The sequence below is a fragment of the Neopelma chrysocephalum genome, unplaced genomic scaffold (assembly GCF_003984885.1).
Source record: "Neopelma chrysocephalum unplaced genomic scaffold, ASM398488v2 Primary Assembly neopelma1_62, whole genome shotgun sequence".
Lineage (NCBI taxonomy): Eukaryota > Metazoa > Chordata > Aves > Passeriformes > Pipridae > Neopelma > Neopelma chrysocephalum.
The window spans coordinates 5,220,618-5,239,401 of NW_020897719.1; the positions used below are offsets into that span (position 1 = coordinate 5,220,618).

The 18,784-nt window shown below is 40.7% G+C and overlaps 1 protein-coding gene across 1 annotated transcript in view; it reads right to left on the reverse strand.

The window, feature by feature from the left end:
- Nucleotides 1–7,265, reverse strand: part of CNTN1 (contactin 1) — a 259,467-nt gene extending 252,202 nt beyond the window's left edge. The window contains exon 1 of the mRNA XM_027682199.1: nucleotides 7,141–7,265. The gene's annotated coding sequence lies outside the window, so the exon portion shown is untranslated. The remainder of the gene's footprint in view (nucleotides 1–7,140) is intronic.
- Between the last annotated feature and the right edge of the window lie 11,519 nt (nucleotides 7,266–18,784).

The window sequence follows — 18,784 nt, forward strand, 5'->3', positions numbered from 1 at the left end:
CTTCTTCAGTTCACTATCTTCAAACAGGAGTGCATGGGGGGAAAGACCCTGCATACAGATATGTTTGAGTATACAAATATAAGTTAATGTAATAGTGACTGGATAAGGTCAATATGTCAGATAAGACACTTAAGTATTTTTTCCATGAAGTAATTTTTAAAATTAATTTAATTAGGTTTTGCTGATGCTTTCCAGATTCTTATTTTGTAAATATCAGCTACTTAAAAGGAAATTAATTCTTCATCTAAATTGCTAGTGCTATGCTTATACAGATAAACTCTTTATAGAAAGACAAGAATTATGAGTTAAACTGGTTGTGATAGGAATTATTCACCACCTCCTGTAATTTAATGTATCAGTAAATTTTGCAAAAATCTACTTTTGAATGGGGCAGATCAACACCAAGAAATGAAAGACACAATGAACTATTATGATGAGCCAAAGAAATCAGGATCTTATTCAGCATTCCCTTCATAACTCTGAGGATAAACTTTTTCTCCTACAGTGACTAAAATAAAAAAAAAACCCACAAATCTAAAACTAGAACCCATAACCAAAGTATCCATCTGATAAGACTTAATACAAAACTGATGTGGAAGATGTTTAAACAACGTATAACTATCACCCCAGTTGTTTAGAATGGAAGTCAGCATTGGCACTGTTCCAGTAGTTATCATTTAGTTGTTTTGTTTGGTTTTTATTTGCTTGTTTTACAATAGCTGGCAGAGTTCTTATGTGTTATATAAAAAGAAAGAAATTAAAGCAATCAAACCCAAAATTATACATAATATTTAAAGATTAGTTAATGCTGAACTTTCACAGTAGTTTTTAGTCTTTAGTTTGTGACTTTTAAAAACAACCTATTACAGTCAAGTTGTAGACTAATTTTTGCCATTGCGATGACCTGTTTATGCGTTTTCCAGGGATATCACAGCTACACTTAGTTTAGGTGGCAGAATTGGATACTTTTTCAAAATATATTAAAGTTTTTTTGAATTATTGAAAGGTCAAGAAAAATCAGAGAGAAAAGGTATAATAAAAATTTAGAGCAAAGACTGAGTTCACGGAGTGACAACAAGAAGAGGGGGAAAAAGAGCATTTCAGAATGCCTGGCTTCCCAAGATCTGTTTCAACAGCAGTTGGTGTCCCTTGGAGCTCCTTTATAATGAAAATCTGAAGTAGAAACTGTTCAATATTCCAAAGTTCATTTTTATAAAAGAAGTAAACTATAGACTGCTGATGAAAGGGGAGCTTTTGGCAATACTACAAAAGAGAGATGGTCTTATTCTTCAGAAGAAGAAATTTAGAAAACAAAAAATGTGTATTTCTAGCTGCTCTTTCTCATTTATCTTATTTTCTTTTTGCTAGTGAAAAAATGCTTTATCTAAAAGAACTACTAGCAGCAGCAGTAGTGTTCACAGCAGTGAGTCTTCACACTTCTAGAAACACCAAGCCTTATCAACAGGTAAGTTATCCTAGCAGGCACTTTTACAAGTTTGCTAATAATACTTGGCAAAGGAAAATGCAGGCTTGCTCTACAAAATAGAAACATTTAATTTACTTTCAACTTTATTTAAGTTCTTAAGTGAGTAGCTGGCAAGACAACTGATTGCCTTTATCAAAACAAAGTCAGCTTTATTCAGCTTTATTTCAAGTTTCAAAGAACGCATTCTAGTTGAAAATACAGTTACCTAGAAGGAAGTCTCCATTTGGAAATATTTATGGTATATTGCTGCTTCTCTTTTGTCACAGAAGAAATAAAATAAATTGGTTTATTTCTCCTAAACTGTGATTAGTCTAGAACATAAAAAGCCGGAAGAACAAACCTTGTGAAAAACAAAACTATATGTGAAAGGTGAATTTATGATATACATAAAATCAAGACAGCTTTCAAGAAATTACATTTTCATCACTGTATCACATATTACTTGAATTGTAAGCAGGAACTCCAAAAACTCATTGGTTTTACAGAACACAGAAGTTTAAAATGGACTTTATCCCAGTTATGGTGAATCCAAAATTTCCCATCTCCTTGCAGCTGATATGTTAGAACCAGTTTTCTTTTGTCCCATCCCTCTGCTTAAGACAAGACAATTAGTTATCTATCTCATTCAGCAAGCACTGATCATTCCCAGAAAGATTAGCACCTTAAACAGGAACAACACTGACACAACATAAACAGCCTGTTCCAGGTAGCATCATTCAGTGTTTGTTTTAAATATTTACATTCAGATTAAGAGTATGAGATTTTGTATTAAAAATACAAGTTTCTTAATATAAAACATCTGTATTAATAAAAGGGATCCTTTCTTCCAGTGAAACTGAAGATTAAGTACTACAACTTGCTACAACATACCAAGGTTAACAGACCAAGCTACTGAATCTCCCTTAGCTACTTATCTCCCTTAAAACAGACCTATAATATAACATCAAGCCTACCTAATGAACACAGCAAATCTAGCAGTGTATTTAAATACAATCACCAATGTAAACTATAAAGGGAATTCAGTCTGTAACATCAAATATTTCATTCACACATTGAATATTTTGTCTGCTGGCACAGCTATCCTTCCCGTTTCAGAAAGTACTGTTCAGAATGTATAATGGTGTTTCCCCCTCACAGAGAATGACAGAATAACGTCGTAGGATATTTCAGGCTGTAAGGGATGTCTGAATGTCACAGGATAATTCATATTGTAAGGGACATCAAGAGATTTCCAGCCCAACCTCCTGCTCAAAGCGGGGTCAGCGAAGACATTTGATTTGGTTTCTGGGGGCTTTATCTATTTGTCTTTAAAACTTCCAAGGAGAAAAACTGCACAACTTCCCTGAGTAACCTGTTCCAATGCTCAATTGAACATATAAACACTTTTCCTTAATTTTTACAAACAAATTAAATTTATCACTCATTAAGCTGGAGTCCATTACTCATATTTTACGGAAAAGAAAACAAATTTCATGCTGAAACTAATACAGCAGTAAATTTAAGTTAATGCATAACAACTTTGAATACTGGCTTGACCAGGAATCAACAGCCACTTACAGTTACGCTTGTGTTCAACTCCTGCTAAAGTGGAGAAAATTGAATTGTCTGTGGCAAAGCAGGAAGTTTCCAATAAAGCTATAAAAAGATCACTCATCTCATGACTAAATCATGATCTATATCCAAGATAACTTGTTTGCATGGTAAAAATGTATAATCTGGCCACTATGTGTCAATTATAAAAGTATTATATAAATACAACTTGTCAAACATATATATTTATATTTCTTTATTTTAACATACTGTCTCACATTAAATGTTCAGTTTGTAGTGCAAACCATAGCTCAACCATGCCCCTCATTTCAGACATGAGAGCTACTAAGTTATTGCAAATACTATTCTATCACATCAAAAAGACTATCTTATGTAAACAGAATACTATGGTGTAGTGGTAACTCCACCAGTTTTATCCAGGTCTCAATTCAGTGAGAGATTTACATAGTCTTGTAAATATTTCTCTAAAGTAGCTATAACAAAACTTTAACATAAAATGAAAAACTCAGGATGAACCCAAACAAAACCCAAATCATCATATATTTAATTTGCCAGCACAGAAACCCATTAAACTTAGCTAAGCAAAAATACTGTATATGCTACAGTCAGAATCGCTGATTTCTCTTCATAATTAGGACTATTTAGGTTGCTCAGTATTTCTAATGTTTACAACTATCTAGAACTTGGACAAAGTGTCCTGTCTGTCCTTGCTTTCTGCCAGTGCATATAAACAAACTACATGCCACATTGAAAAATATCTTCAAGAGTTCAATTTTTAAAAGGAGCAATGGAGGAAAAACACAACAGGGGGTTTTTTATTTCTTTCAGCAAGAGTCTTTTACTTCAAAAAAATGCCAAAAATAAAAGCACAGAAAAAGTGACTGGAGAATGGACTGATGTGGCAAATTAACAGGAAGAAGCTCCAAGGAATAAAGAAAAATAAGTGGAAGGAATGCTGACAAGCAAAGAGCAAGGAGAGACAGGACTGACTGAGACAAGAAACTGAAATTTGGAATGGTCAATACCAGGAACACCTGAAAAATTAAGATTGAGACTGGCTACAGGATGAATAGGAGACTGTCACTAGGATACATAGAAACGGTGACGTGAAAAGGACTGTGCTTGCAGAAGACTGTCACAACAGCCCTCATCCACCACGAGACATTCTCTAAATCCTAGAACAGAAAGGACTACAGTTTGCAACTACTTTTCCACTACCTGAGCAAATGCACTACAAGTTATGCTGTTCTACTTTACCACTGTTGTACATGAAAGGGACTGCACTCTCTTAATGCTATCAGTCATAATGGTGAAAGTTCAAGAGCTTTAGCAAAGGATTCAACTTTTCCAATCCTCCTGATAACCACTGTAGGTCCAATGCAGTAAGACAAGAAGGAATTTACTTTGAAAATTTAACTTCTGCATTTTCTTGGGTTTTTGTTTGTTGAGGTTTTTTTAATTCTCTTAATCTTCTATATTTTAAGAAAGTATAGGGGATGTAGAGACATGAAGATGATACAGAACCTAATGCAGGTAGGACTCTTGTCTTATCTACTGAAGAACAGGAATATGTGTACTGACTGAGGGAGGGCTTGCAGGAAGAAAAAGAGACGGGCTCGGTAATATGCCACAAAGGCTTTAATGACTAATGTCCTCCCTTCTGTAGTTCTCCCCATTCCTCCCTCTTACTCTCATACAAGCACACCACTTAACCCAAAATTTCCATAGTTTGTTATTAACTGTGAATTCCTCTTTTTCCCATCCATTCTCAGATATGTGGTGCACGCAGGACTGCTAAAAAAAACAACAGCAAGTATAACTTGAGCAAAAATATTTATAAGAATTGTAGATATTTCAAATTGGACACTAAAAATGAGTAAATACTTTTCACCTAACCCTCTTTGTGCCTCTGTTCACCATCTGTAAAAGCCTTGTCTCATCTTAGGTAGATTTTGATAAACTAGTAATTCTTTGTGAAGCATTCTGATCACATAATGATAAGCACTTTTAGCAAAGCCCATACAGATGTTATCAGTTCTGTCTTCAAAGCAGAACCGAGTAACATGGAATACATAAATCATGGGCTTACACAACGATCAATGAAAAATACTGAATTGTGTTAAGTGAGCTCCATCTATCCCATGCAGTGAATGAGAGGGGGTTCCTGCAGGAAAAAAAATAGACTGTATGTGATCGTGTAGTTAAAACTGTATCAGAAGGAAATGCTCAAAAAGGCACTTAAAATCTCTTTGTTCCATAACCTTAATAATGTGGGATTTCTTCAACAGGTGTTTAAGACACTCAGTTTAAGATTCTATGAAATCAAGTAGGTTCTTGTGTTACTTGTGAAGCTATGCTGAGGTTGCGTTACTTTTTAGTATCTGTCAGAAGTAAAACTGGAAATCTCTTGTTGGTTTTGAATAGCATTGTGGATACTACAAACATGGACAAGGACAGAAGTGCTTTGCTTAGGTTATTTTTACTTTTTGCAAAATTTAGGGACGGAAAAAGTATATTTTGTTATCATGCCAACTACAAAAACTAACAAACTGATGGTGATGACACACATTTGAATGTGAACAACCAAACAAAAGGTTCATACTACCAACAGTTTCTGGAAAAATTAAGGAAAGTTCTTACTAAAGAAATTTTGGTTGAGTATTATTACCTATACAATATGGGCCGAAGATCATCCTTTCAAAAGGATTTTTACAGTATGTGCAAGTGCAAGAAGGACACTTAAAAGATACTAATCATATAAGAGAAAAACTGAGAATTTTTATAACTTCAGGTGCTTTCCCCTGTTCTTATGCAATTCAAGTCCTGCGTTCGTTATTTTTCTGGTTTACAAGTAATTTTATACAGAAGAATGATACTAAATAAAGTATATTTGTTAACACCTTCTTTGATACAGTCACCTCTGCAAAGGGGGCTGCATTTTTAAGGCATGTTTTTGTCTAAGTTGTACAGACCAGTAATTACATAACGGTTTATTTTTAAACCGCTACGAAACCTTTAAATATTTTATGTGCTTTAATATAACTACATTATAATATTGTTATATAACTATGCTAGGATATAACACTTGAAAACATTCGCAGATCAGAGGTCATAGTTTACTTTCATTACTAAATGGAGCACAGTTGATTAATAGATAATCTCTGGCAGGTTTTATAAGCAGAATTAAACAGCGCTTCATAGAGCAGACGCAATTCCTAAAGAGCCCCTCATTCGGGTGCGGCTCAGGCGCAGCACCTCGGGAAGGCTCAGCGCCTCCAGGTGCCTTTAGCGGAGCTCAAGCAATGGCATCTCTGCCCTCACCAGCAGGTGTTATGACAGTCGTTCTGAATTGCTGACATTTACGAAAAAGCGACACTGAAAAACGGCATAATTAGCATTTTACAAGGGGAAAATAGCATGAAACACCAATATTTTTACTGCAAGAAGGTGCAATGAAAAAAAACCAACGCCTTTTTAGCCGGTCTCCATTAAACACATCCAAAACGCAAACAAGTCAGCGGACAGCGCGAGGCTGCGGCTGCTCCGGCACAGACCGCGGCGCTGAAATGACGCTCTGCAAGACCACGATACGGACGCGTTTTTCTACACGCTGCCAAAAACCATACGTACGCTGTAGGAACCGGAGAGGAAACGGCGCACGAGGCTTTCCCTGCGGCAGCATCCCGGCCCCCCGCCAGCCCACGATCAGGACGACAGCACCCGCCGGGGGTTAACCGGAGCTGGCGGCCCCGCTTTCGGCAGCCCGGGGGCCGAGTGCTGCCGTGCCCAGCGACCACCCGTGCCGGGCCGCCGCCCCGGCCGCCGCACAGGAGCCGAGCTCCGGTACCGCCCGCGGGCCGTGCGGGGCTCGGGGCTCCCTCGCGCCCCGCACCTGCCCCAGCTCCCCGGGCCCCGCCGCCCACACCGCTAAAGTTGCGACTGCCCGCAGCTGGGGAACCCACCGGGGCGGCGCCCCCTCCCCGGGACCGCGCGGTGCCGCGGGCTGCGCTGCCCTGTTCCTCCGGCTCTAACGCGGACCCCGCTGCGCAGCGCGGGCGGGGGGCGACATCCCCGCGCCCGCCGCCGAGCGAGCTGTGCCCTACCTGCGCAGTGCCGCCGCACGGCCGGGCTATCACCCCGCCTCCGCTGCGCACCAGGGACGGCTCGGAGAGCCCTCGCCTGCCTGGCCCGGCCCGGCGGCTCGGCGCGGCTGGCTCGGCTCGGCGCGTCCTTGCCCGGCTGGGCTGGGCTGGGCTGACAGCCGCCAGCGCGCCTCCGCCCCGGCCGCGCGCGGGGCCGCCGGGGCCGAGCGGGGCCGAGCGGGGCGCGGGGAGCGGCGGCGGCTGATTGGACGGGGGTGATGTCACTCGTGCGCGAGCGAGCGGGAGCGCGCGTGCCCGAGTGCGGCGGTGAGGGAGAGAGGGGAGAGGTGAGGCGGGAGCGAGGGAGGGAGCGGGGATAGGGGCTGCTCTTTCCTGTTCCTGAAGGGCGAGAGGAGTGTGGTGAAACGAGAGTCAGGAGAGCCGTGGGGCGGAGGCGCGCACCGGCCAGCAGCGGTGGCAGCGGTGGGCGGAGGAGGGGGCTGAGAAGCGCCGCCGCAGAGCGGGAGGGGCGAAGGTGAGCAGGGCCGGGGACGCGGGGTCTCAGCATCCCTCCGTCCGCGCCCGTCCCGCTGGCTGTGCCACATGGCTGCAGGTGGAACAGCACCCCGCGCTGTCCAGGGAGCGTGTGCGGCACCCGCTGCCGCTCTCACACAGGCACAAGCACACAGACAGTCACAGTCACGCAGACACACGGTCACACACAGACACGCACAAGCACAGGCACACAGACAGTCACAGTCACGCAGACACACAGTCACAGACACAGTCAGGCACACGGGCACGGATACACACAGTAACGCACGTGGGCACAGGCGTGCGCGCTGCATGAGCCCGAAGGGCAGGAGAAACCCAGGTTAAGCTGCTTTCCATACCTGGACTATTGGCCCTCAACCGCGCCCCCATCCAGGACCGCAGGAAAAAGAGGCAGGAGATGGGACGGACCTCAAGGGTGTAGCTGGACAGGAGGCATGATGCTCGGGACCCTCGAGAGAAGTGCCCGGCAATGCCAGGTTGAAATTTTTAATTAATACTCTCCTCCCAAGTTAGAAGAATGATTTTGAAATGACGGATTTTTCTTCAGCCTCAATTAATTTTCTGGACTTTGCATCTTCTATGCAGGACCATATTTCTTAATTCTTTTTCATTACCACAAAGGCTAAATATTTATTTTTAAAGCCTCTACCTGTCCCTTGAGCTCAAGTCGTGTGATATTTTCCACGCTGTAAATTGCTGCAGAAATCAAAACTCCCAGAGGGAAAAAAAAGGCAAATATGGGGCTTGCAGCATACCCTCTTGGAGGAAATAAACAGGGCCACGGTAGACGCATGATCCATTGAAGAGTCACAACTTTCAGAGGGCTGCAACTGTGACAATAAGTACAGAGAGTGACAGATAGCACACAGTCAGTAGCAGACACAATACAAATAACTTGACTAGGTTATGCCACCTGCATGGCAATAAGAACCAGAGAGTGGAAAGCTGCAGCTATTCCAAGACCGTCAGACTGACAGCCTTGGGCCCCCTGTGCCTTCATGATCAATCCTTTACTCCCAATTGACATTGGGGGTAACACCAAAGCACATACATTTCTCCTTATGAAAAATCAGGTAACTGCAGTAGAGAGACATCTGAAGTTCTTTTTTTTCCAGCAACTTGAGATAAGAAGGGGGAGAACTGCTTCATTTTTAGCTGTCATCTTGAGTAGTTCTTGCATGTCTGGAAGGATTTGGACTCCTCTAAAAATCAAGATAGCACTGACCTTACGGCTTTACTGCCTGCAGATTGCACCAAATACCATTATGTCAAGTTCAGGGAGATCATATTCTCACAACCATATGGATCAGAAGCTTGTTCAAGGATAAAAAAAGTTCATAAAAAAACCCACACCTAATAGATTCTCATTTAATCATTCCGGAGCTGGAGATTTAGGCTTGGGTCTTTAATTCCTATGTCTTAATCCAATACTGAGCATTGTATGTGTACACAAACATGCAGAAGAGAAAAGCTGTCACCGTGGGGGCACTGTAAAGTTGGATGGTACCAAAGGTGCAGAAAAAATGGGAAATAAAAGACTGAATAGCAGGGTATATTAGGGTAAATGGGTTAGATTATGCACATTGGCACAATACATAGTAATGGAACAGGAGGCATTTGAAATATTAGTGAGCTTTGAATCTCTGGCACAGACTTCTCATGAACTGTGGTTTTTAGACACCTTAACTGCTTTCTTACAGTGAGGACCATAAAACTGTTTCAGCCCTTGCCTGGATTTAGAGGAGTCTTAGGTTCCAAAACTGCCCCAGGCTACATTTTGCAGCTAGAAGCTCTAAAACACAAAGTCAGCTCTAGGATGATTTGCTGCAGAGATGCTGGCCTACTCAGCATGTCTCCTCAGATGTACAGCACAGGCTGCTATATGCTGCCATGTGTAGCTATATGCTATAAGCTATTTAACATTTAGGATACTCACTGAAGGATGTTACTCCCTCATGTTCAGTAATTTCAGTTTCTGATTTCATTGCCAAAAGTTAAGATGGCTGTCTTACACATTTTGAGGCAGGGTAATTTTTTTACTTAAATATACCAGTGGGTGTCTCTGCACTGCACAGAAAATCTCTGTCTCTCCCTTTGCTTGATTCGGAGATCCTTCAGTAGAGCCAGGGAGTCAGCAAAGCAAAACAGGAACAGAAAACATGCAGAAAGGGAGTGCCTTCAGCATCCTGTGCATTTTTAATCATCAGCTGCTCATTATTCTGTAACACTCTCTCTACGATCAATTTATATCTTAGTTCATACTCCTCCCTGCCTCCCAGGATAATTGATTCCTGTGAGGAAATTGTTCCCTGGAAAGTGGCACAAGTCTCAATTGGGATACGACCATAAGGATGAAAGAGACATAGCTGCAGCCTCCAGCACTTGTGGAGGAACAGCAACCACTGACCTCACTTCATATTTTTACAACACTCATAGAATCCACCATTGGAGGAATGGGGGGTGGGGAATATAAAGCAGGGACAACAGCTTTCTGGTATTATAATAAAATGGAGACACGGGCTAGCATGAGCTTTGTATACCCCATCCAGTCTCAGCCATCTTTTAGAGGATTAATGAGATTAGAAGCCCCTATTGTTTTGTTAATGGCTGTTTATTTGAAAAAGGGCTTTTCTTATAAACATACAGAAATTACCATATGTTACTCCATACTCCAGTACTGCCTTGGAATACTACTAAGAGCAAAGAATGAGTATTATGTTCCAAATGCAAATTTTACAAAAGCAATTCATTTGTCCTTCAGCTCTGCTGCTGTGGAGACTTACCTGTTTGAGTGTAATGCATTAAAATAGCTTAAGAGTACTCTTTCTTCAAAAAATCTTGCTACAGCTTATGCTGCTGTAAGAAGGTTAACAATGCTAACAATCCATTGTTATTTGAATTTGAGATGTATATTTGCAGAGATAATTTGAACTCTGGCTATATCCAAGCCTATCATCCATGAAATTGACGTACACAAGTTCCTTTTCATTACTCTCTAATGATGCAAAATATTTCCTATCATATTAAACATTTTCATATGGAAGTAAGAGTTTTAGAGTCAGACTTAACTGAGCTGAGCACTACTCTTGTTGAATTCCAAACTCTTCAAAGTGAATGAAACACATCAGAAAGGTAATTTTAATCATAGAGCTTAAAATAGAGCATACAGGAAGACTTAATATTGAAATTAAATTCTGTATTTTACAAGTCTATTTTCAATAGCTTGCAGTTTAATCATTGAGGCTATTATTTCCTATGCTTGATCTCTTTCATGACTCGAATGTTTCTGGAAAGTGATTCATACATTTTTGAGGATGCTAAAGGACAAAATTAGTTACTTTTACTGAGGAACAACTTTTATAACCAATTTTTTAATGGGAATACTGTTCCTATTTCCCTCCTCAAAATGGATTAGGAACTAGAGATCTGGCAAAAAAAGTAGTTTAGTGCTCAGACACGTTTTTCTGTACAAACAAAAATACTATTATGTGGCAAAGAATTGGAACAGGAGAGAAATTAAGAGGATGACATGAGAATATGTTTACATTCTGTTGATCACTGACTCTTACTGTGTACTCTGGAAACGAGTCCAGGGCTTGTAACTTTGGACGTTAGGTTGCTCTAAATTGCACTGGGTTTTGTTCAAGAAGCAGTCACATCAGATCATGAGTTGGGTGAATATAAAATCAGCTTTTCCTCTCAGGAAGCAGATCTCAACTTGCCCATGAATCTAGTCCCACAAAGTAAAATGTTTAACTCTCTCATGAAATAAATTTCTCTGTAAGCTATTACAAGGATATCAAGTTTGTACCACAAGACAGGTGACTCATGTGCAACTTCAGAGAAGCAGAAGTTGCCCAGATTCTCTCCAGAGTCAAAAATACAATCTCTCACCAGTCCAGTCCGTGGATACATATACCCAGATGCATAGACACAGCCTTCTCATATCAACACAAGGGAAAAAACCCAAAATAAACATTTTTAGAAAGCAGATTGTGTACCTCTGTATTATTTGGACAACACTCTCAGGCAGATGGTGTGAGTCTTGGGACTGTCCTGTTTAGGGCCAGGAGCTGGACTTGACGAGCCTGATGGGTCCCTTCCAACTCCCTGTATTCTATGATTCTGTTTCTCACGCATTATACTGATTCTGTTGATGCCCACAGTTACTCATTTAGCCCAGGTGAGAGACCATCGTGTCATGAACACAAAATTCCTCAGTTTACTGACAGTTTTATCCTTGGGGGAGATGTTTCAGTTTTCCTTAAGTATGTGTGAAAACCTGCATAAACACTATGCAAAAAGGGTACTAGTACTTACTGCTGTTGCAAGTCTTTAAATATAGGAGTTATTGTGTTACCTTAGTTTTGTCACCCTACTCTTATGTATTATATGAACCTTTACATGAGCCCAGTGGTTTTTCCTATGCATTCTTGTCTCATTCAGTATAAAAAGTGAATATATGTGATACAGCATCTCTGCAATATTTCTTTATATTCTAAACAATTAATTGATTCAGACATAATTTACAGCTAAATGTAGCTAAATAAAAATTGCTGTTCTTTTTTCATTGTTACCATGAGTGCAGTTCCCAAGGGTTCACCAAGGTTCCTGGCTTCAAAACCTTGCTTCCAAAAACACAGCTGCAAAAAGATTTTAGTATCTTCATTTCAGTATATGCATCTGAGATACAAAATGACATGTGGAAATTACTAAATAAACTGCAAATACCTCAGCAACTAGATATTCAACTCAAAATACTGATACTCTGTTTTTTTCAGGAAAGCTAAACTTTTTCCTTTGTAGGGAAGGGTAAGGTAGAAAAGATTCCCTAAAATCAGGCCTCAGTCTGGCACTTCAGGCTGGTTGAGTGGAGAATAAAGAATACGTCTTCTGTCATTGAAACTAAAAATTACTGAAGCGGCTTGCACAGTAACACGTAGTCTGTGAAAGGTATGGAGCTTAGTTCTCGTGTCTTTATAACTTGCTTTAAGCCCTTTCTGCTATTTGAAATCACTCAGTGTAAGGCTTTCACAAGAAAATACGCAGATTTCAAAGAAAGTCACTTCATTCAAACCTCAGTAATAATGCAGACATAATCTTTACTTTGGCCTTTGGATTTTTGGTGTTCTTTCAGCATTATTTTTGGAGGGAAATATATAATGCATATTTCTATGTCACTTTTTATTTGCTTTTTTAAATAAAATATTAATCAGAGATGCAAAAAGAAAGAATTCATTTACTTCAAAGGAGAAGAATTTCTGTGCAGTAGGGTTCAGTATATCTGTAGAGGCTACAATATGCTCCAGTTTTCTGAACTATTCTTTGATGATATTTTCTGAAGCTCTTTTAGAAAGGAGCATTTCTGATGGAAGACTCTCAGTCACGGTAGATATTGTGTATTACTTAGCATTAGTATTGAATGCTTTCCTCTGAGGTGTGACAGATGCCTTGGACTTTTAGCACATTTATTTTTACACTCACTGACCTTATAGGCATTACTTATTAGCAATGTGTGATGTAACCTAGGTTGTTTCCAAAATCTTATCTGAAACCAGACTGGTTTCAGATAACGTACAGAAACTGATACAGCCCCTGTTCTGGTTGTGGAAGGAGATAGGAGAAAGAGATTAGTGCTAAAAATTGTATGGCTGCTGTTATCTGTGCTGCTAGTTGCCATTACGGTCAGTAGTGATTGGCTTCCTTGTTACTGCTCTTATCTTCAGCTGGGGAATGTTGACATGTCGGTGTTGAGGCTGGGATGTTGCAGTGCTTGCAAAGCTGCTCTGAGAAGATCTTACCATTCAAATTTCTTAAACAAAACAACCACAGTGTCAGCTTGGTGCTAAAGGCAAGACCAAGTTTACTACCTGCCAACACGTTTGCCTGATGATCGTCAGTACGAGAGATAAAGTGTATTAAAAAGATGTACTTGTGGTAGGTAGTCTGGAACAGCATCAAAATACATCTCCAAAGACTTTCATCATCTTCACCTAGTTTTAATTCTTATTTCATTGGCAGAACAACCCTGCTTAAACATCACATTCTCTCTGTATCTTTGTTTTCTTAATGTCCTATCTTAGGTGCTCTAACCCCAGCTTTATCAGTTCATCAGTTGTACTACATCTAGCACAGTTTTTCTTGCCTTCTGCCCTGATAGGATTGTACATTGTGTGAATGCCATGACAAGCTTTTATGTGACAATGTAGATGCTCCAGAGCTCTACAGCTACATCATGGGGGCATGGAAGTTTGTCACATACCTGGTAGTGCTAACGACAAGGCTAAACCTCTGAAACCTCCATATCTGAAATCTGTTTTTTTCACCTTGCCTTGACTATGTGTGTGCATATAGGTAGATATAAACATAGATAGATTATATAGATAGATATAGATAGATGAGAGAGGTATAAATAGATACAGATATAGCTGATATAGATATAGATAGATAGATACATGTATGTGTGTCCCTACCTACAAATGAATTTAGAACAGTTTTCATCAGGAAGAAAATAATGACAAGGAGTACGTCCTAATTTTCACCCAATACAGTCTTTTCTTTTAGACCTCCAAAAAGTCTTTAATCTTCTCAGCAATGTGCGACTAAACTTAATGTAAAGAATTCTCATGAGACTGATGCAAATTTGTTGCTCAGTAGTTGAGGTCATCTAATAAAAGGCTAATCTTTAAACTAGACCAGAAACTTCCACTTCAAAAGATTATACATTTTTCACTGATGTTTTACCTAAAGCAAGGTGTTTTCCTTCTAAGAGCAAGCACAAAAGCAAAGGAATAAAGGGACAGGTAACAAAATGCATACTTTAAAGCAGTTTTTAAATACATTTTGCCATTAATATTTCTGAATTTATTTTTTTGAATGCTAACTATGGATTAGAAGAGATTAGCAAAAAACCCCCACATTCCTAAACCTGTGATTATGTGAAAGTTAAATGGACATTCATGAAGTTCTTTGCAAATCTATAGTCATAATTATTGTGGTGTGTTTGCCTAATGTGTTCCAAATTTTCAAGTTTCAAATGTTTTAATGTTAGGAAATGTCTTGAAATTTTTTCCCATTTCCAGCTGTCAGGATTTCCACTTGTGTCAAGGAAACTTGACACAAGTATCAGCAGCTACCAGTACAGGCTTGCATCAAAGAGGACCAATAGCATCAAGAAGACCATTGCCAGCAGGTTGAGGAAGGTGAACCTGCCCCTCTCCTCAATGCTGAGCAGATACATCTGGAATGCTGAGCACAGTGCGGGGCGCTCCAGTGCAACTGAGAAATTAACCTGCTGGAGCAAGTCTAGTGAAGGATCACAAAGCTGATTCAGAGACCAAACCATCTGACCTAATAGAGGGTTCACTTTCTCTAGCTCTGAGGGCTGGAATGGTTTAGTCTGGAGAAGAGAGGGCTCAGGGTAGTCTTAAAATATGGTAACGTATCTGATAGGGGCTAAGTAAGACAGAGCAAGGCTCTTCTCGGTGGTGCCCAGTGACAGGATGAGAAGCAAGGGGCACACATTAAAATACAAGTAATTTTATTAAGCATTAGAAAACATTTCTACTGTGGGGGTGGTCAAACAATGTGACAGGTTGTCCAGAGAGGCTGTGGAGGCTCCATCCTTGGAGATACTTAAAATCTCCCAGGACGTGCCCCTCAGCAACCTTCCCTAACTGACCCTGCTTGAGCATGGCAGTTGGACGACTTGATTTGGAGAAATCCTTTCCAACCTCACAGTTCTGTGATTCTGTAATCAGGATATAGTCCCGTACATGTTCTGATGCAGAAAATTCCAACTTTTTTTGAAGTATAATGAATACAGATTTGCACTTCTGGTTATTAAGGGCATGAGACTTTTCCACATAATTCCAAGACCTGGTTCACACAGTACATTCAATATAGATATGCTTAAAAAGTTTTTATTAACACAGTGACATTCTAAAATAAATACATGCATGTGCACACGTATGCACCGTATGTATGTATAATATAATGAAACATCAGAGGCATTCCTTATTTTTCAAAAGGAACAAATATTTGATAAAGATCAAATACGTCCATAAGTATTTGCAGAATGGAATATTTTATGGGTTTTTTAGGTACTGTAATGCATTCATTACAGATCCTATCATATTTCTATAGATGGCATTACTTAATCCTTCTCTGAAATACACCTTCTTTTCTGCATAGAATATGGCACAACAAGCAACTCTAAGCTATATGAACTGCACAGTGAATTTCAGAAGCAAGCAGAAAAACTGTGTGTTTCTTCACGCAATCACATGCATCATTTCGAGTGCCTGGGCATTAGTCATGTTTGTGCTCTTCCCCTTTCCTTTTTCTTGAATCTTTTCATTGGTTGTGGAATTTATATATTAGGAAGTGTTTTGTGGTTTGTTGCATATGGTGACATGATTGTTTGCTATATGGACCATACCAAAGCAGAGATAAACTGTCTGGTTTTCTACCATTCAGAAGGACTGGAGCTGATCCATGTGACCTCTTAAATTATGTTCCTTCTTGAAGTCTTTACTTTCTGCTAACATCGTATTTGCTAACTGTAAAAAATATCCATCTCACATTTTGGAAAGAAAAGGTAAGCAACATGGCAACATAGGGAACATCAAGTTTTCAGTGTGGTAATTTCTTACTTCCACTCCTTAGGATTCAGTGAAAAAGTAAGCATTTATCATTTTAGATTGGCAGAATTTCTTTCTACAAGGTAAGTCTTTCCAGAGGCTCTAGGAGTTACATTGCCAGCTTTATTTATCTACCTCTTTACTATGAAAAAGGATTACAAAGTTGTGATGCTTCTGTATTTGCGCTGTGCATGTTTCCATCACACTATCCATGTGACCATTTGAAGAGCTCTGAACCCATTGGTTAAATTTGAAGTATTGAAGTGTCCAAGCTAAATTCTTACATGTTTAGTGAAGGCGGGGCAGAGTAGGAATACTTTGTAAATGGCTTCATTTAAGGAAAAACTGCATTTTAATAAAGGTCATAAAATCTGCATGAGTTGGAGCATCCTGACAGATGTCCCAAATTCAATGTAAACTGCTCCTAGGATAGATAAACTCTTAAAACTTACCCACAAGAAAACTCTGTCTCCAGTGCTGTAGAATTAGTGCAGTACTAATTCAAAACTGAGATTTTCGTAGAGTAAACCACAAGGAAATAGCTTAGTTTTAGACAGACCAGTCTGCTTGGTACATAAACCATGCTGAATTAGTGTCCAAAATTTGCTCTATCACTACTTGATTTTATGGTGACACATTGGTGCTTGGATCCTTTTCTGCTTGATTACCAGTCAGGTGTGACAATTATTCACATGCAATTTGTGTGAACATGCAGAATGTTTATCTGGTTATAGATACATGAATTGAAATGATGTATGAGCACAGAAATAGACTTCAGGCTGCTCAGGGATTTTGTAAGTAATATCCCCTGGGAAAATGTTTTTGCAGGTGTTGGGGTCCATCAGTGCTGGTCACTTTTCAAACACCAGCTCCTAAGGGCACAGGAGCAGGCAATCCCCAAATGTTGGAAGTCAAGGCAAAAGGCCAGCTTGGCTGAGCAGGGATCTTCTCTTGGAAATAGTGCAAAAAAGGAAGGTGTATGCCCAGTGGAAGCAAGGTCAAGTGACATGGGAAGAATACAGAGATGCTGCTTGTCACTGTAGGGAGAAAATTTGTGCCACCAAAGCTCAAGTGGAGTTGAAGCTGCCAGAAATGTGGGGGACAATACAAAGAGTTTTTCAAATATATTAATGGCAATAGGCAGTATAGAAATAACATTGACCCATTCCAGGGTGAGGATGGTCATCTCCCAAACAGGGACAGAGACAAGGCAGAGGTGTTTAACACTTCCTTCGCTTCTGTCTTCAACACAGATGATGGACCAAGGGGGTCAGGGTCACAGTACCCTGAGCTGCAGGTCCATGACTATGAGAATGATCAACTCCCAGTCAAGCCTGAAATTGTGCAGGATCTGCTGCTCCAGTTAGATCCCTACAAATCTATGGGACCTGATGGGATACATCCCAGAATCCTCAAAGAGCCCACTGATGTAATTGCGAAACCTCTATTCGATTTTTGAGTGGTCTTGGGAATACAGAGAGGTCCCAGCTGACTGGAAGTTGGTGAACATTGTCCCATCTTGGTCCCTGTACTTTTCAACATCTTCACAATTGACTTGGAAACAGGACTGGAAGGGATACTAAGCAAGTTTGCAGATAACACAAAACTCAGAGGAGCTGTTGACTCCCTCAAAGGCAGGGAGGCTCAGCAGAGAGACCTCAACAAATTGGAGGACTGGGCAATCACCAACCATATGAAGTTCAAAAAGGGGAAGTGCTGGATTCTGCACCTGGGATGGCCCAACCCCAAAGGTACATGCAGACTGGGGAATGAGATGCTGGAAAGCAGTGCCATAGAAAGGGACCTGGGGGTCCTGGTTGATGGCAAGTTGAAGATGAGTCAGCAGTGCGCTGGCAGCCAGGAGGACCAACTGTCCTTGGGGGGCATCAAGCATAGCATTGCCAGCTGGTCGAGGAAGGTGATTGTCCCGCTCTGCTCTGCACTGGGGCAGCCTTACCTTGAGTATTGTGTGCAGTTTTGGGCACCACAATATAAGAAAGATATTAAGCTATTAGAGTGTCCAAAGGAGGACAATGAAGGTGGTGAAGGGCCTTGAGGGGAAGCTGTATGAAGAGTGGCTGAGGTCACTTGGCCTGTTCAGCCTGAAGGAGACTGAGGAGAGACCTCATTGCAGCCTTCAACATCCTCCTGAGGGAAAAAGGAGGGACTAACACTGATCTCTTCTCTGTGGTGACCAGTGACAGGACCTGCGAAAAAGGCCTGCAGTTGTGTCAGGGGAGGTTTACGTTGGAGATTAGAAAAAGGTCTTTCCCTCAGAGGGTGGTTGGGCACTGGAACAGGCTCCCCAGGCAAGTGATCCCAGCTTCAAGCCTGACAGAGTTCAGGAAGCATTTGGGTGATACTCTCAGGAACTTTGTGTGGCTCTCAGGGATGGTCCTATGCAGGGCCAGGTGTTGGACTCAATGATTCTTGTTGGTCCCTTCCAACTCAGCATATTCTGTGAAAAT